General features: G+C 39.5%; 1 protein-coding gene across 3 annotated transcripts in view; it reads right to left on the bottom strand.

Annotated features, from left to right (window-relative positions):
* BUB3 (BUB3 mitotic checkpoint protein) overlaps nt 1-20,438 on the bottom strand; it is a 555,213-nt gene that overhangs the window by 167,216 nt on the left and 367,559 nt on the right. The gene's annotated exons all lie outside the window — the stretch shown is intronic.

Genomic DNA, 20,438 nt, shown 5'->3' with positions numbered 1-20,438 from the left:
GAAGGAAGGAAGGAAGGAAGGAAGGAAGGAAGGAAGGAAGGAAGGAAATAACAGAATTTTGGGGCGGGGGGAATAGATCTTGCATCCCTTCTACAGACTCACAACATTTACAGGACTTAAATGAATTAGGTCTCAATAAAAATTGAAGCCTATTGTGTAAGACATCAGAGATGCCAATTTTGGTGCTTGCTCTCCAGGAGTTTATAATCTACTAGGTGGTTCCTATACTCTGGTGCATAAAACATTCAATGAATCTGTAATTTAATCAATGAGGGCATTTCCTCCACTAGTGCAGATTGTAACCCATCAATTCCTCCTTGTCCAATGTGATCTCTGTCCACGTTCTTCCATACATTAATAATAACAATAGCAGGTATATAGTGCTTTAAGATTTGCAAAGCATTTTACAAATCTTACTTTATCCTCATAACAATCCTTGAGGTAGGTGTTATTATTATCCCCATTTTACAGATAAGGAAAATAAAGCAGATGGACATTTAGGTAACTTAGCCAAAGTCACACAGTTAATAAACACCTGAGGCCAGATTTGAATTCAAGTTTTTCTGAGTCCAGGTCCAGAACTCTATCCACTGTTCCACCCAGCTGCCTTACATTCTCATATCAGAGCAATCCAACATACTATAGTTCTTTCTTTAGGTCTTTTGGTGCTTTGGGGATACTAGTGCATTACTGGGGCAATCCATTTTTTCTCTTACTCCATAACTAGTCCACCTTTTTTGATCATTCATGTCCTCAATTCATTCCTTTATGCTAATTTTCGCTTGTAGTTATCATTGGAAATACAATACTGCCTAGGTATGCCTCCAAAATTTATGCCCATAAATAACCAAGTCAGAATATGTAAGTTCATACATGGGAGAAGGAAAACAGAGAAGTATAAGAAGCTCTGAAAGGGATTAATCCCTTCTAGTTAGAGGATGAGAAAAGGCTTCATAAAAGAAGTGGCGACTAACTTGAGCCTTCAAAGGAAGGATTTCATGTTTAAGATTGAGTGAGGATCTGTTTCAGCCATGGGAACAGTGAACACATGCAATGAAGCAAGAGTGGACAGGATGAGAAGGAGGTTGTGAGAGAGTCACACAATTACCCCTTAATATTTCAGAAGATTCATGATTTGATTCATATAGATATTCCTTCCACTGACATAAAAGCACAACCCTTAGTAACAGTCTTCATGAGTTGCTGTCACCAAAAAACTTCATAACCCACTCACCAAACTTTTGATGATAAGCCTCTCTGAACTTCACTGGACTCATCCAGTGGACAAAAGTCTTTTTTTCTTTTTAGTTTGATAGGACCTGCTACAGCATTGCCTTCCAGAGCTGGTTACCCCCTCCATGTCAAAAGGAGGCATTGGAGTAGGGTTTTATCAATTCAATTTAAGAGCAGGAAGGATCATTAACAGTTCTTCCCTCCAAGCTTTCTCAAGATAAGGCTGAGGAAACATATTCAATAATACTCAAATGATCTTCTAGATCCCAAGTAAAAAACAAATTACATTTTTACTTATTTGATAGGTTACTGCCTAAAGAGAGGCATGTATCTGGCTGGGGCATGTGTGTAGGTCCTGAGTGGGGGAAAGGGATTGTTAGTAATAAATTCACGCTGGAAATTTTCTTCACAAGCCAGGAAACAATTATAGAATGAATGGTAAATGGCCAGAAAGAGTGCCTGGATAGCCATGGAAAGTATTTTCTTGGAGATGACCTGTTTTGGGCTAGAATGATAAAATAATTGGGTTGGCTGTGCTTAATGTAGGCTTTTTTTCCTCTTTCCCAGTCAGTGTGCTCCTTTTTGGCTCCTGATTTCTTACTGAGAAGTCACTTTTTGGGGGGCTTGTTATTCCTCAGGAGCTTGTGCTGCTAATTTGCATATGAAAGATTAAGTTCATAAAAGCGCCTTCTTATTTCCCTACATAGGTTTAAATCTGTGGCCATTGTCATCATATAGACTGACACAAATGGCATACGGATCATTCTGGAGAGGAGGTTGAGTTTCTTTTAAGAGAATTGTTGTAGTTTTTGCAGGAAATTAATCAGGGGGATGGGCTTTGTGGAGCATGGAGCAAATCTAATCTGTCCTTTGTTCAAATTTGCCTTGCTCCAATTCCTAGCAATTGTAGACAACATGCTCTTTTGTTCGGGAGACACTTGTTACATGCATAATTAGAGACTGCAGTAGCTGTGTTTAAAGAAAAACTGTTTTCCAATGTAATGTGTGATCTTGATAATAGTATTTTCATCAAAGGTAGCAATTACATTCATTAAGCTGGGACCGGCACGGCAGCAAGGAAATTAAGTGGAAGTGAATAAAAAGCTCCCCGTTCCTTTTTTTATCTCCTTCTCTTTATAAGTTGAAATGCACCATGTTGAGCTGTAACTGGGAAATACATACTGAATATAAAAAAAAAATAAAGTCCTCCTTAACCTTTCTGAATAATGATCCCACAGATATCCTAGGGATGGGGACTATAGATGCACTTTTCAAATTAAAGGGCTTTATTCTACATTAATTTCCTTTGCAAGTTTTAAACGAGCTCACCATATGATTCAGGTCTTTAAAGGCTCCAGGGCTCTTTAGGATTAATTCACTGTTCTTTTCACACATAAATTAATTGTTTTGTGTTCTCAAAAAAAAAAAAAGTCCCGCAAACAACACGTAAATCAACCAGTATAGGAAAGACATAAGGCCAGTTACTTATTTTTAATTACCCCTTTAGTTATCCATTTATGTTTCGTTATAGTTAATTTTTAAGGGTATTGTAGATGAAGTCTACAGATTGGAGGGTGGGAGCGAAACCAACCAACATAGATTTCTTGGGCCTCTCAGTAGGGCTGGGAGAAATCCACTCTGGCAGAGACAAAACATCACATATCCTTCAGGCAGATGCTCTGTCTTTTTCTTTTCTTGGATTAAAAGTCCTATGTTCAAGATACCCTAGCAATGGCTCAAAGTAGTTGATGAATCCAATTTTATTCAACAGGGCACAGGAGAGCAGAAAATTCCTAAACAAAAAGTGGATAGAAACAGGTCGCATCTCTCTCCTGCCTTCTGTGTATGAGCAGTATTTGACCCAATAGTCTCTGGCTATGGAGAAAATGAAACTAAGCCATGAAAATAAATTAGGATCTGTGATTTCTTGTGTCTGGACAAGTTTAGGGCTGTAGCTAGAATCATTGTCAATAGATAGACTGACCTAAATGTCATACAGATCATCTTGGAATAGACTGAACAAAAGTATTTGAAAAGGCCCAACATTTTCTGCCTGCAATACTGCTGGAAGCAGGAGTGGTTTTAATGTCCAACCTTGACTGTCAAAGGTCAGTGTGTTTCACCCCTTTGCTGAGGGGGTTACTGTCATCTGAGAAAAAGGGAGGAATTTTTTTACTTCTTTTTTCTGACCTAATAGAAAAGGTGCAGGGAAAGAATGGGCACCCCAGCCTGTACTCATTATATGATAAGGGTTGGTTGGTTGGTTTTCAAAGGTCAGGTTATAGGGTTTAAAGGACTAGGAGTTTTGCCCTAAAAATCATGTATAGAGATGAAACTGATATTAGGGCACAGAGTGTAAAGAGACTAACCAGCAGAAGTAATACATCAAAATGCAATGAAGCCAAGATTTTTCTTGACCCAACATGGTTTCCTGATGCTATTTAAGAAAGCTGCACAAGGCTTGCAAATTGTAGTTTCCAAGCAGTACAGTAGGCTGTCCCATAGGCCAGTAGACCTAGAAGGCTCCTTAAGAGATTTAATCCAATGCCCTCCTTTTAAAAATGGAGGCTCTGAAGCATAGACTTAATGGAATTTGTCAGGGAAAGAAAGCTTGCAAATAATGGCAGGGGCCACAGAGTGAACGAGATCCTCTGACTCCCAGTCCCAACATCTCAGATTTCTCCTTAACTCATCAAATATTTGGAACCAAAACATGCATTTTTGCATTAGTTAGGGTTTTGTTTTTTTTTAAATCACACTTGGGATTAAGGCATGGATTGAACATAAGGAAGCCAATAAAGAAAAGGGGGAAGAGAGTAAGGAGAACAATGAGCAATGATTTATAAGTCAGGTGTGTGTCAGGTGCTTCATCTATCAGCCTCAGTTTTCTCATCTGAAAAACGGGGGCACTACTACTTGTAATACCTATTTTCTCTTTCTGTAGGATTTTTGTTCAGTCATTTATCAGTAGTGTCTGACTTTTCATGATCCCACTTGGGGTTTTCTTGGCAAAGATACTGGAGCGTTTTGCCATTTCCTTCTTCAGATCATTTTACGGATAATACTGAGGCAGACAAGGTTAAGTGACTTGTCCAAGTCACACAGCTAGTGAGCATCTAAGGCCAGATTATAACTCAGGAAGGTAAGGCCTGACACTCTATCCACTGAGCCACCGAGGGTGAAAGACCATTTAGTATTTTTATTTGTTTCATCTATTTATTTATTCCAGTGGCTCTGTATAGTTGCAAACCATGAATCATCATCATCATCATCTCAGAAGAATCATAATGGCAAAGCAATGAGAAGATGCATGGTAGATGTTAAGTAGGTCTAACATATTGTTAAGGATAATTTGTGTATGAGAAGTATAATAAAAATATATCAATAGTTAACAATAGCTAGCATTTACATTGTGCTTTAAGTTACCTATGTTAGTTGACTCATTTGATTCTTGATGACCAGAAAAGGAGGTGGGCAGGTCATACAGTGAGATTAAACAGATGGACACACTGAGTGGTAAACTGGTACCCACGGGATATTAAGATGTATAAAGGAATACTGTGTGGCACGTGAGATCTCCTATGATTTCTCAGAGGGCAAAGGCTAAGAATAACAGAGGATGATGGATAAGTTGCCATTTGTACCAGTTTAGCCAGTACCCATACTGATAAGTTACTAAAGCTTAGAACTGCACAAAGACTTTTGTGGGCACCACCTAGTCTTTCTCAATACATGGAGGGTCTAATGGATGGTCTGAGCTTGAGACCTGGGTAGAAGTTGACAAAGAGGTGGCCCTTTTTGCCAACACCAGTACTTCTATTTGTGCACTTGATCTTATCTCCTCCAGGCTTCTTCAGCCTTATTTACACCTCCCCTTCCCCTCCCTTGAATCTTCAACCTCTCCTTTTCTATTAATCCTTCCCTACTACCTTCAAAGATGCCCAATTCTCTCCCATCCTAAAAAAACCCTTCAGTAGACCTGTCATCCCCTTAAACTACCATCCAATATCTTTTTGATCCCTTTCTTATCCAAACTCTTTGAAAAAGCTGTTACATTATGCCTCCACTTCTTTTTTACTCACTCATTTTACCCTTTGCAATCTGGGTTCCAACCTCATCACTAAACTGAAACTCCTCTTTCTAAAGTAACCACTGAACTCATAATTGCCAAACATGACGGTCCTTTCTTAAGCTGTTGTATTGACAGCCTTCACTTGGGCTTTTGTAAACACAATTTCCTGTTTCTTCTCATTCTCCTTTCCTGCCTCATCACCTATACAACACTACCTAACTGTGGGTATTCCCCCAAGAACAACTGTGGGTAGTCTATCCTGGGCCTTTGCTCTTCTCCCTCTATATCTTCTCTCTTGGTAACCTCATCAGCTCTCAATGGTTTAACGAGCCTCTTTTGCAGATGACAAATACACGTGTGTAAATGTATGTGTTTATCACAATATCTAATAGGCAGTTGGTGATTTGGAATTTATACCCCAGTCTCTCCACTGAATCCCTATTTCTCTTGAAGGTATCCAGTCTCCCAGGTTTGTAACATTAGCATTATCCTTGGCTTGTTGGTTTTACTCCACATAGCCAATCAAAGTTTTCAAATCTTGCCTTTTTAACGTCTCTTACATCCAGTTTCTCTCTCCTCAGTTACCACTTTAGTTTATGCCCCTATCACCTCTTTCATAGATTATTACAAAATCTCCTTGTTGGTCTCCTTGCCATCAGTCTCTCACCACTTCAGTCCTTCTGGCCTGGGTCCACATGTCCTTTCCCAAGTGTTTTCTTTTCCCATACTGAGACTACTGAGGGCTCTAATTGTGCCACTCAGTTCATATTTGCTTTTTTGTTACATTAAAATACTGATACTAGTCTGCAAATACAGATGTGACCTAGGACTAGGTGACACAGGGGACAACCTCCCTCTGTTCCCTACTATCCTCCTGGGCCTCTAACTTAAGAATCACTCATTTACTTTGAACAAAGAATTGATTGGAGGTATCTGTACCCAGAGCCCACAAACATCACCCAGGGATCTATATACAAATACCCTACTTCAGATTCACTCCTGCTTCTTTGCGACATTGCACATATCACAACCTCTTTGGGACTGTACCCTAATTTTGCATTTTTTTAAACTATAGCTTCCTTTGTAGTATTTTCCATTGTTCTAGAGAGGTTTCCCTAGCCAAGGTTGCCTGAGCCCAACTGGGAAGCATGTGACTCCTTTATGGTCCAGAAGCTTGGTTGTTCAATAAGGCACAAAACTGGTAACCTTTTATCATCAGGATAATAATAAACACTGGGTAGTCCTTAGCCAGGAGTTCAAACATTCTATCCAGTCTTCTGAGTAAACCATGCTCCCTTGAACTGGAGTTGTATCCTGGCTTTAGTGGACCTTGAAAACAAGAGACTGTATACAAGGTCCCTCAGTGCAGTGGTATTTGGCCTCTTTCTCAGTATGTCAGCATTGATTCACAGTTTTATAAGATTGAAACTTAAGGTCATTTGGCCCAAACCTACAGATTATCATTAACATCATCCCTATGTGTTTTCACTAAATAAGATGAGAGAGTTTTCCTGAAGTCTCAAACTTCATCCTACATTCATATTTTATTTTATTTTTTTTGGTGTGGGAAGTCAGCCTACTTTTCAATTTTTCATTCTCTGGGCAGTCTTTCCAGTTCTTGGCCAGTTTTCAGGTCCCTTTTGACTTGAACACTGATGGCTGCCAGGTGCCCTCCTATTCTATCTGAATATACTCTTGTATTCTTTCTGTCCTGAATCTCTACATCAGCCTGCCAAAGTGCCTGAGATTCTCACCATTATCATGAGTCCTTTGGGTTGAAGCTGTCTCTGGGAAACCCCTATTAAAGTTGAAAGTTGGCTGCTTGACAAGGGAAACACATTAAGTGATTAGAATTTTACCATAATAGGATGTGAGAGAGACTTAAGAGATCATCCAGTCTAATGCCATCATTGTGAATAGAAAAAAACCGAAGACTCACAAGGTGTAGTGACTCACACAAGGTCTCACAGCAGTGGTTTGTGGTAGTTCATTTCAGCCATGTCTGACTCTGTGACCCCATTTGCAGTTTTCTTGGCAGAAATATTGGAGTGGTTTGCCCTTTTCTTTTCTGGCTCACTTTACAGATGAAGAAACTGAGGCAAACAAGCTTGAGTGGCTTGCCCAGGGTCACCCAGCTAGTAAGCGTCTGAGGCTTCATTTAAACACAGGTCCTTCTGACTCCAGGCCCAGAACTTCACCACCGAGCTGCCTCACAGCACGTGGTGGATAAAGATGACTGTAACCTGATTTCTGATTCTCATTTACCACAACATACTGTGTTTCATGGTGTTTGCCTCAGAAGAGAGGGTGGGATAGGTTAGCAGGGTGGTAACTAGGGAAAAAAAGAGAAGTCCAGGGCATAGTGCTTCTGTCAGGCTAGCCCATGGAGAAAGGAATTAAGGTGGGGCAGCAAAAGCCTGAAGTTCCTAGAGGACAGAGGGAATTCATAATGGATCCTGCTCGTAAAAGCAAAGAGGGGGAGGGGGTGGGCAGTTAGGTGGCACAGTGAGTAAAGCACTGCCCCTGGAGTTGGGAGGACCTGAGTTCGGTTCCGGCCTCAGACACTTTACACCCACACAAAAAAACTAGCTGTGTAACCTTGGGCAAGTTACTTAACCCCAACTGCCCTTCAAAAAGGCAAATAAAATAAAAGCAAAGATGGCTTGTAGGTGGAATATTCATAGTTTGTGTCTGAAACAGGTGAATCTGCAAATCCCAAACCTTTTCCTTTAGTTGCCAAAATGTAGAACATTTTCCTGTCTTAATTCCTATGGTAATATTTAAGCAAATGATTTCTTCTTTCTTGTTAGTAGGAAAAAAAAAACCCCTCTAAACTCTGCACACTCTACACAGTGTTGCTTAGGCTTATAGGCACAGATTTTGGTTTGGAAGGAATCTTGGAAGCCATTAATTCTAACCTCACTTTATAAATGAGGAGACTGGGGCACAGAGAAGTTAAGTGACTTGCTCAGGTTAGACAAGTATTGAGGCAAGATTTGAACTCAGATCTTCCTGACTCCAGGCCTAGTGCTGTTATCTACTACAGGAAGCTGCCTCCTTTACTAACAGTTGATTCTATTTACAAAGTTCAGTGGTCCATCTCCTGCCTCCCTGGTTTTGCATAAGCTTTTTTCCCATATCTGAAATGTACATCTTCCCTCCTTCGACCTCTTACAATCTCTAGATTCCTTCAAGGTTCAGCTCACATAGGAATTCCTACAAAAAGTTTTTCCTGATCCCCTCAGTTGTTAGGTGTTCTCAACTTTCTCCCCAAATCATCTCACTAAAATGTTGTATCCCTTAGAAGGCAGGGACTCATTTTTGTTTTGTGTTGATACCCCAGAGCCCAGAGGAATGTCTAGGGGCAACTGCATAGATCAGTGGACAGAGTGCTGGACTTGTAGTCAGGAATACCTGAGTTTGAATCCTGCTTCAGACACCTACTAACTGTGTAACTCTAGCCAACTGTGATAGTAATGGCAATTAAAGATTCCCCTGTATTGGCTAGGTTTTCAAATTGATTGTGTTAAAACCTAGATCTTGTTAATCCCACCTGTGGCATGGACTTGTTGATGTGAAAAGAAAGTCCTGAACTGGGAGGAGCTGGTGACGTAGATTTGGAGAGATAAGAGAGAGGCGGAAGATCTTTTTGGAAGCAGCACCTTGTGGAGAGAGAGAGAGACTAAGGGAATTGCTGGTGGCCGCTTTGAATTGCCCTGGACTTTTGAGACCTGCCCCCTGAGCTGCCAAGGACTGAGGAGACATGGCTGTTTTGCTGGTATTTTGTCTGTCTGTTTTGATGTTATTTTGCCAGATTTGTCCACTGGTGAAAGACAGTCCTTTTGTTGAAGAAGTCCTGGAACCTGGCTGTTCACTAAGAAGCCCTGAGACTGTCCTGCAGACAGAGAGTGAATACTGTCCACTGGTGAAGGACAGTGCTGTTGTTGCAGGGGTCTGGAGACTGTCCTGCAGACAGAATGAATACTGTCCACTGGTGAAGGACAGTGCTGTTGTTGCAGGGGTCTGGGAGCCTTTCTGTTGGTTCAGAAGCCCTGAAGAAGAATTTTCTTGTTGTATGTTTACAGAAATCCTGGGAGAGGGCTTTGCTAATGTTTTCAGGGGTTCTAGGACTGTTCTACAGACAGAGGATAAATTCATGAAGGGATTGGCAATGTATCTTATGGCCTTGCTAAGCCTTGTCTCCCCAGGAACTAAGATTGCTGAGAACTTGCCTCTTGTCAAGATGAAGAAAAGACCTCCATTTGGGTATTAAGTGCTGTGTTTAAACTTGATGTAACTCTGGGGTAGATTCAATTGTGATCCAGGGGTGGGGAACTTTTGACCTTATGTTTGGAAACTAATCTCCATTTGAGAAGAGGGGCTTTGTGGTGGACTTAATTAAGATATAGCCTAGGGGTGGAGAAGTATTTAGAACAGAGACTTTGTAATTGATTGAATGATTGGAAGGTCCTGGGGTGGGGTAGTACTTGGAGATTATTTAATCGCTTAGTAAATGCTGTATTTGGAATGATGTCATGTTTTGATCTTCTCTGTTCTTGGTTGGTCACTGAATAAAATGGAGAGCACCTATGCTGGTATTCTGAACCTTGGGAAGTTGCCTTTCTTTTGGCATTACATTACACCAACTCACTCTGGTATATCTCCCTTTCCTCATCTGTGATAATGGGATAATAACAGCACCTATCTCCTGGGGCAGGTTGGAAGGCTAAAATGAGCTAACATTTGCAAAATGCTTTGTAAACTTCAAAGTGCTATGTAAATGATAGCTATAAATTATTCTGTATCATATGCATTTGATAAATACATCTTCAAATGGATTATAAGGCATCAGGTGATTAACTTGCAAAATTTATTGAGATTCTAGCAAAGTGGGAAGGAGTGGGAGGTCATTTCCCCTTTTCTTGTAATATAGACTAACAATGATACCAGGTGGCAGTCAACAAGCATTTTTTGAATCAATGAAAATATGATTTCTCTCCCACCCACCCCCTCTCCTCCCATCCTCATTCCTTGGGACATCACAGAAAGAAAGAAAAAGAAAACCTATTTTACAAACATGTGTAGTTGAATTAAAAGAAAATCTCCTGAATTGGCTACATCAAAAAAAATTGTATCACTTCTCTGTCAGGAGGTGAGCAGTAATTATCATCCCAAGTTCTCCTGAATCATGATTGTTCATTGCATCGATCAGAGTTTTAAGCCTTTCAAAGTTGTCTCTACAATATTGTTATATATAAATGTAAACAAGCATTATTAAGTACTTACTATAAGCTAAAAGAAAGACAGCCTCTGCTCTAAAGAAGCCTACTTTCTAATGAGGGAAGAGAACTAAAAATCAGGCATAGTGGCAAAGTCCAGAGTGTGAAGCATAGTTGGTCCGGGCCCTTCCTCAAAATGGAGGCTCCAATAGGAATTCACTAATGGGAGAAAAGGCCTACAAGTACAGAGGAAGAAGGCAGTTGAAATATGGTTGCCAGGTCCAGTGAGTGAAGCATGGCTGTTCTGAGTTTCCTTCTAACTCCCACCAAAATGAAGGTTCCAGGAAGAAGAGACAAGTGGGAGAAGGGAGCCTCAGGGGTGGAGGGAGAAGGTAACTGAAGCATGGTGGAAAGTCACAGGGACATAGATGTTAATATGAAAGTTCACATAGGTCATCTAGTACGACTTTCACATTTTATAGTTGGACAAACTGAGGTGCAGGGAGGTTGTGGCTTATCCAAATATACAGGTAGTGTCAGAAGTGGGTTTTTCTTTCTTTACTTTGCCTCCAGATACAGGATTCTGAAAGCTTAGAGCCAATATCCCTTATTAAAAGGTATTCATTCAACATGAGTTTATGTATGAATTACATATAGGATATGTGTGGGATGCTGAGGGTGATTCAAAGTTAAATAATGCCTGTGTCCTGTCCCTCAGAAAAATTTTAATCTAGTAATCAATCAAACAGTAAACATCTACTATTATCCCATGCCTACAGAAACAAGTACAAAAGCAAACCAGACTTTGCCTTCAAGGACCTTATATTCTCCTGATTTGGGGTGAGTGGGTGGGTTGAAAGGTAAACAGAAAAATACAACATAGGAGAATATGATAAATCCAGAGAGTATAAAGCACTATTAAATGATGAGTGGAAATCCAGTTATAATTCATGTTTAGTAAAAAAAAATCATTTCAGCAAACAAGTTCTCCTAATCAAAGGTAGAAAAGCAAAGAACTTGAGAATTTTAACCTTTCTATTGTTTTGTTCTCTCTCTCTCTCTCTCTCTCTCTCATAGTCATAGAGTGTTTGAACTAGAAGAGATTTTAGACATCTGGTTCAATCCCTCATTCTATAGTCAAAAAAATATGAGAGTACCAGGCTGTCCTCAACAAGTAAAGGTTACCAGGAGAGAATGAGCTACATCTGAAGGGACTGAAAGAACGGGCATCTGTCAGCACTGATGTTACTGATGATATCTGAAAGACTGTGGATAATGGGTTATTCTGGTTAAGACTTGGAAGGAATTTTGAATGATTATGATGGATGTTTTCCCATCCATTGCATTGTTTCCTATGGAGACCATTGTGTTTTTATTATCAATCAGAAAGAACACTGGGATCTTCCTATATTCTCTACAGCAATTGTTCTCAAGGTGTGGTCTGTGGATCCATAGGCATCCTCAAGATCCTTTCAGGGGCTCTGCAGGGTCAGAACCATCTTCATAATAGTAGGACATTATTTGCTTATTAAAATACTTGTCACTTATCTACCTACATATCTGTATGTGGCTGGATCTTCTTCTTCTGCTTCAACCAAACCAACATATTGCAGTGGACTGAATGCAGGAACAGATATGAGAATCAAACCAGTTTTGCAAAAATACACAAAAAAGTCTTCTGAATTTTTTTGTTTTGAAAGATTTAATTTTTTATACATGCTAATAAAATTAGTTATTTTAAAATGAATGAATCAATATTTAAAAATCTATTCATCTAAATTTCTAATATGATAACTATTACTAAATATGATAGACACAAACAAAAGTTCTTTTGGGTCCTCCTCAATAATTTTTAAGGAAAAAGTTTATAGTTGGACAAACTGAGGTGCAGGGAGGTTGTGGCTTATCCAAATATACAGGTAGTGTCAGAAGTGGGTTTTTCTTTCTTTACTTTGCCTCCAGATACAGGATTCTGAAAGCTTAGAGCCAATATCCCTTATTAAAAGGTATTCCATTACCTTCTGTTTGGTATTAAGTTTTAACTTCTAAAGTCTCTTATCTTCCTTGTCTCATAGCAACAGTGGTAGAATGTTGTTGGCATTGAAAAGTTGGACTTTTAATAAAGGTAATGGAGAGGCACATGGGGAGTTTGAGCAGGCTGTAACTTACAATCAGTGAGGAACTCTGAAAAAGAGTAGGAAAAGATGTCATCAGAAAATGTACAGCAGGAAGAAAAGACATGTGGAAAGTGCCAAGGATGATGGGGAATGTAGCCAGAGTATTCTACTAAATGAAGAAGGACTCTAGCATGTTGGGTGGACTCCTTGTGATGGAATTATGGGAAGACATGGACAAGAGTTGCACAGGCTATCCAGGTATGGACAGGATGCTATAGGCATCATTGGAAGGAACTACCAGATCCATTTGAATAGCTGAGTAAGTGAATAGGGAAAAGGTGATGTGGAACTGAAGATAAAACTGATTTTTTTTTTAATGGAAGAGAGTAGCATCTATAAACTATAGGCTTCTGAGCTTAATTTTGATTCTGCCAAATAGAATATGTTGTTAAAAGATTCTAGAATTCAGTGTTAAAAGATTTTTTTTTAAAGCATTTAAAACGGAAAGTGAGATTACTAAAATACAGGATAGCTTCATGTAGCACCAATGCAATATTCACAGCGCCCGGGATCACTATAAACCATGGTGCTCAAAAACAAAATGTAACAGACTCTCCATATAGAAGACAGAAGCAAAACATTTATTCACACACCAGAAAACTGAATCCGAAAAGCAGTAAGCCGATTCCATCATAGTAGCAAAGAAATTAATAAGCTGTAACAGCACAGAGAGCCACACCATCCTTTAGCCTTCCCACAAACTAATATTTACTCACAAGCCTATCTGTCTCCCTTGGATGCATGCTCTCCTCTTTCCAGTTTAGCTTGCTCTGACTCCCAGCTTCCTGTGGGCTCTTCTCCACTCTTCAGCAAACTCTTACCACCACAGGCTCCATGTGACCACATTCAGCCTATTGGGGGCAGAGTATATTTTCTTTCTTTCTTTCTTTTTTTTTGCTTTTTAGAGGGGGAAGGCAGGGCAATTGGGGTTGACTTGACCAAGGTCATAGGCCGTATTTGAACTCAGGTCCTCTAGAGCTGGTGCTCTATTCACTGCACCACCTAGCCACCCCCAGAGTATATTTTCCAAGCAGAGGTCTTCAAATTCCCTTAGGCTTATTTATTAAGGGGTAGGGAAGATCTTCAAATTACCATTACACTCAACAAGAAGGAATTAGCTTTAATTCCTTTTTTTGCTAAAGTAGTTACTAAACTTGAATGTCAAAGGAATTCTACATCCATCAATAAAAACTTAAGTGCTTCCTATGTGTGAAACTATACACTATACATAAATTTTAGCAAAGCATTTGATTGTAGTTCTTCATACTATTCCTGTTAACAAGAGGGAAGGCTGAAAGCTAGATGGCAGTACAATTTAATATATTCTGAAATGGCTAAATAATTGGATCCAAGTAGTAGACATTAATGGGTCAATTACAACTCAGCAGACTCCAGTGGAGTGTCCCAGGGATCTATGCTTGATAAAATTATCAAAATACATAGAACCAATGACTTTGATGAAAGTGTAGGTGATTTTCCTTTCAAATTTTCAGATGAAACAAAGTTGAGAGGGATGTCAAAGGTCTCAAAGTCTAGAATGTAACAAAATGAAATTTAATAAGAGACAAATATAAAATTCTACACTTAAAAAAAATCAACTTCACAAATGTGACAAGGGATAAATGATTAGAAAATAATTCATTTTAAAGCAGTGTAACGGTTTAGTGCACTACAAAGTCAATGAGTTAACAGTGAGACATGGCAGCCAAAACAATGAAAACAACTTTTGGCTTCCCTGAGAGGATCAAAACACATCTAGAGCCCAGTGTTCGGTTCTGGGCTCCATGTTTTAGGAAGGACATTGACAGAAAACATCTAGAAGCAATTAACTAGGTTGGTGAATTGTCTGAAGACCACCTTATACAAGGAATAGTGTGAAATGGGAATGTGATACCCCTGACTCAAATCTTTCCTAAATAATGCATTTTGTACCAAACTCATTTTCCCCTCCAAATTTTCCTATTTCTGTTGGCAACACTAGCCCTTTCCAAGTGATCCAGGTTTGCAATTTTAGAATCACCCATGTCTCTTCCTTTTCCTTACACCATGGTATATCAGTTGCCTTCAAAACACAGCTCAGGTACTGCCTTGTACAGGTGACCTTTGCTGACCACCTCCTTCCCTGCCCTGGCTGGCTAGTGTTCACTTCATATAGGGATTACTACATAGAACCTATACTTGTCTGTGTACATGTTGTATCTCAAGTAGGATGTAAAATTTCTTTTTTTTTTTAAGCAATTGGGGTTAAGTAACTTGCTCGAGGTTACACAGCCAGTTATTTCTGGGTGTGGTGCTGAGTATCTGAGCCCAGATTTGATCCAGGTCATCCCGACACTGGAGCCAGTGCTCTTACTCGCTGAGCCACCTGGCTACCCCTAAGCAATTGGGGTTAAGTAACTTGCTCAGGTTACACAGCCAGGTGTTTCTGGGTGGGTGCTAAGTGTCTGAGCCCGGGATTCGATCTCCAGGTCATCCCAACACTGGAGCCAGTGCTCCTACTCGCTGTGCTACCTGGCCACTCCGGATATAAATTTCTTAAGGCAAGGAGCTCAGCACAGTGCCTTGCACATATCAGGTGCTTTATAAATGTGTGCTGAATTAAAGCATAGCTGGCAAGGTATAATAAAGGGCTGTCACACAGAAGAGGGTAGAAGAATTACAACTTGCTTTGGCCTTAGAAAGTGGGAATAGAAAAATCATAGGAAAATAGATTTTGTTAGATATAATAAGCAAAACCTTTTTAACCATTCAGAAGTGAAATGGGCTGTCTTGGGGGCCTCACTCATCTGGTATGTAGGAGATAGGGACAGGTTGGACTACCAAATAGCTCCTACATCCTTTCCAACTCAAATCCTGAGAGGTTTTGGTGAATATAACTCCCCCAAACCTATGCATAATTTTTGAGGGAAAAAGGTTTAGATGATCACAAGTAAGCATTTCTAGGGCTGTGTTCTTTACTCTCCTGCATAACTTTAGCCTCAGGTATTTTTCTCTGTCATGAGGGGCCCATGTCCTGCTTTCAGGAGTCCTTAAAACTCAGCTGCTATATTGCAGTCTCCAGTACCAAAGTGAGGGTTTTCCACTAACTGAATGACAGTTTTGGCCTCATCAGAGGAGAGACGCATTTGGAGTTGGAGAACCTAAATTTGAATTGTGGTTCTAATATTTACTACTTGTGTAATTGCTGGGTAAGTCATTCTTGGGTCTTGGTTTCCTCATAAGTAAAATAAAGGGTTGGACTAAGGTCCTTTACAGCTCAAAAGCCTAGGACTTTCATACCTTTAACCTGTCAAAAGAGCAACGTGTTCTTCTTCCCACTATGCATTTGTAATGCATTTAATGGATTCTGACTGTGGTTCTCTGTAACAGGGCTAGAGATTCTCTCTCTGAAAAGTAGCAAAGAAATATTTTTGAGGTACTCAAACATAGCCAGGGCAAAATTTTAACTTGTTTCATCAGAAGTTCCAAGAGTAACTTGAAAATTGTGTCAATTCCCATAGGACAGTGAAGCCCAGCCCTCCTCTTGCCCTTATATATGGATGGAGGAAGCACTATTCCTCGCTGCCTATACCAATGGAACACAAAGAGCCCTCCCTGGATTTGGAGTCTAAAGACCTGGATTCTAGCCCTGACTTTGCCACTTAGTGTGTTATTTTAGACAAATCACTTTACCTCTATGGGCCTCAGTTTCTTCATCTGTAAAAAGAGGGCAAATTGGACTAAGAAAATTTTTGCCTCTAAAATCCTATGATTCTCAACACCAAAACCCACCCACCCACACAATACTTATCCCTTTTCTCCATAAAAATGCTTTGTAACCTTCAGGTTTGACAATTCTCACTATATTAAAGAATACAAATCCAACATTTTGAAGTTGAATGTATCTAATTACCAAGTAAAACTGCATCAGAGCTAGAAGCAGGTGCAATCTGATTGCATCTCAAGGAGGAAGTCAGCATTATGTGAGGATTCACGGTTTTAGCAGATTTTCTTTTACTTACATTTGATTCACCAGGGAAAGTGGAAGAGAGAAGGAAGAGAAGAAAGAAGGCAATAACTCCAGCATTCACATAGTGCTTCAAAGTTTACAAAGCACCTTCCTCACAACAATCCTGTCATACTATCCCATAAACTGAAGTTTAGGAGGTTTAACAACCTGCTTAGATTCACAATGTTAGAGTGAGAGCCAGGACTCATAGGAATCTATTATTTTAGAGTTGTAAAGAGTTTCATCTAGTGAGACCTTCATATTTTACATATGAGGAAGTTGGAACTTTTTTTTTTTGTGCCATGACTGTTAGGTAGTACAACAAAGACAGCACTGGGCCTGCAGTACAAAGACCTGAGTTCAAATCTAACCTCAGATACTAACTAGCTATGGGACTCTGGGTGAGTTACTTCACTGTCTGCCTCAGTTTCCCTATTTATAAAATGGGGGTAATGATAGGACCTACCTCCCATGGTTGTTCTCAGACTAAAATGAGAATGTTTATAAAGCACCTTAGCAGAGTTCAGTTGTTCGGTCATTTTTCAGTCATGTCCAACTCTTTGTGACCCCATTTGGAGTTTTTCTTGGCAAAGATATTAGAATGGTTTGCCATTTCCCTCTCCAGTTCATTTTACAGATATAAGTGACTTGCCCTGTGTCTGAGGCCAGATTTGAACTCAGGAGGAAGAATCTTCCTGACTCCAGGCCCAGCTCTCTATTCACTGTGCCACCTAGCTGTCTGAGCATAGAGTAGGAACTTAATAAATGCTTATTTACTTCATGGACCTGTTTGGTGGTCTGGTGAGCCCCTCCTCAGGATAATGCTTTTAAGTGAACAAAAACCAATTATACTGAAATATAATTATCAAGATATTGTTAAAAAATAAACCAAGTTCAAGGACCCCAGGTTAAGAATTCCTAGTGTAAAGGATAATACAGAAATGAAGGGATGGAAAGGAGATATTTGTGTTCTATATGAAGGCATGTGAAAAGAGAGAGAAAACTTAAGATGCTTATGTGAATTGAGACTATTTGAAAAGGAACTGAAAGATGAGGCAAAATGTAGGAGCCCCCATTATAGTTTTCCCCATATTTTATTTAAAGATGTATTCTAAATGCTAGTAGAATGCTTTAGTCACTGAGGCAGTCACAATTAGGAATTTTAACCTTGGGTGCACCTGACCTGGCAGAAGGGAAGTGAGCTCTTGGAAAGAGGTTTCATGGTGGCAGGACCCTAAGGCTGGGTGAGAAAATGGCATTGAATTGCACAGCTAAGGCCAAAGGAAGTAACAGGGAAGTTTTGCCTTATGTCTATGCCTTGGGGACCAAGGCCCTAGTTACTGTCTCTATGCTGAGAAAATGAAATGCAGCATTAGGATGCTACAGAAAGTTCCTAAGGCATTTCATTAATGTAGTAGTAGTATTTGACTTGACAGAATATTCTTGGACTTCTTTATAATTAGAAATGAAGTAAAATTAGTTTAAAAATCTGTTCTTTGGGAAACCATCCCTAGGTTGGTACAAGTGGAAATTTATTTTTTTTAATTTGTTGGAATGAGGAAAACATTTGTATTAGCTTAAGGTCATAAGTGTTAGAATAGTGTTTAGCTTAGAGATAGCATGAATAGAGATAGCAGGAATTACTAGATTATGATTTGCCATATAAAGATAATAATACTGCCTGCACTTGCACATGATGGGGGAAAAACTTCTTTCTGCATTCTAGGTTACATTTTCAACTATTCAATATTGATATTGTTTTATTACTGTTATATCTCTTTCAAATTAATCTCTGGATATTTATTACTGAATGGACATGGAAAAGCATAAAAATTCAAGTTCATAAGCAGTTCTTTAGAATATGGCTTTAAGACAAGTTTGACACCAATAAGGAAGTATACTACTAGCTTCTGTCAACCTAGAATCTAGATCAAGTTGAAAGAACAGAATTGTACCCATTACACAATTAAACATCTATTACAGGACCAATTTCAAAATATAACAAGAATGAATAAGAGGGCCCAATAGCACATTCCTGAGTCTGATAGATCATTTATCTATCTAATGATCATTTACTGAGTGTCAATTATGTCAAAGGGGGTAAGGTGTTGTGGAGGATACAAAAGAGATATAATCCTTTGCTTACCTCGTGCCTAAGAATGAGGTAGCTAGGAGGCACGATGAATGGCATCACAGACTCAGGAAGACCTGAGATTGAATCCTGCCTCTGATATATAGTAGCTGTATTGGCAACAACACAGCTGCCTCCCTGGGCAACTAACTTAACTTCTGTCTGCCTCTATTTCCTCATCTATAAAATGGGGATAACAACAGGGCCTATCTCCCAGAATTGCTGTGAGATACAAATGAGATATTTGTAAATGCTTTGCTACCCATAAAGTGCTATGTAAAAGCTGGCCATTCCCTATCCAAAAGGATCCAAGTCTGGTTGTATTGTCAGATACAGCCCTGAAATTACTTTCTGTTCAATTCTATACTAAAAAAACAAAAAAAAATCTTACCTCTAAGAAAAACCATTTGATTTTTTAAAAACTAATTAAGCCCATTGAAATGTAAGCTCTTACCTTTCTCTTTCCAGAGATGCAAAAACTCTCCTGCTAGAAAGGCAAAATCTCATTATAGCCAACTCTCCACATTCTCTGAGTCTCAGTGAACAGTCCATGAAGATCTGCTAAAAAAGGGTATTCTGGTATTCTACCAGAGAACAAACTGAGCATAGCAAAACTGTCCTTCAGTGAAAACCCTGCTTCTGAGTTGATCCAGGTTACCTGGCTCCTGCTTTGACATTTTCACCCTTGCTCCAGTTTTTGAATTCATGTGGGCTTTTTTGCTAGAGATGTAGTCGACATTCCAATTCGCTCTCATTGCTGTCCCCTCTTGGCATGAAGACTAGACATAGTGACTCCTTAGAACTGAACTCTCTAGTGTTTGGCTTCTGGGCCCTCTCCTGAAGGATGCCTGCTGATGAGGATGTGATGCTTCTAATTATTTTGTTGCAGTGAGAGCAATTGTGATCAATCATGTTGTAGATCTATAGAACTAGGAAGCAATTTATGCCTCAGTTATACAATGAATTAGTATTTCTAATTACATTAGTTCATAGCACAGTATTTTGCACATAGCGAACACTCTATAAATGTTTGTTGAATTAAATGAAATTAACTCCATGAACTGCTTTTGGGAGAAAAGGGACAAAAGTCTCATAGAAAAGGATGGTATGATCTGTATTGCAAGAGGAAGTACCCACATGGATGAGATCACAGAAACCAGGAGTTAAAATAAAAGAGGAAGATATTATGGCCAAAGGCATTTATTCCTTTCCCACAGATAAAAAGACTGGGACTTAGGGCCTCTGACACTAGGTTTGATATGAATAGGATGTTTTCTGAGTGTGCCTTACTCCTTTTAGCTGGAGATGTAACTCCTGAGCTGGTGTCTGTGTGGCTTCAGTCCAGTTTGTGAGAATTCTAGTCTTTGGAAATTACAGTCAGGACTTCCCCTCTTTTACCACCATCATCTCCTGCCTGTATGCATTAGCATAAGTCCTTTCTTAAGTCTGGAATACCCTCCCTCTTTTTCCTCTCTCTCTGTATACTGGTCTTTCTTCAAGGATCACCTCTGATGGTAATCAACAAAAAGGTCACAAAGTCTTTCCCCATTTCCCTCTTAGTTTCCTTCCTCCCTCCCTCCCTCTCTCTTTCTCTCTCTCTCTCCAACTTTCTTTCTTT

Source organism: Petaurus breviceps, unplaced genomic scaffold (genome assembly GCF_028583685.1).
Source record: "Petaurus breviceps papuanus isolate PSGF00001 unplaced genomic scaffold, PetGlider_PUasm1.0 37, whole genome shotgun sequence".
Lineage (NCBI taxonomy): Eukaryota > Metazoa > Chordata > Mammalia > Diprotodontia > Petauridae > Petaurus > Petaurus breviceps.
Note: the sequence above shows the minus strand (reverse complement) of the source record. Positions and strands in the feature narration are given on the sequence as shown.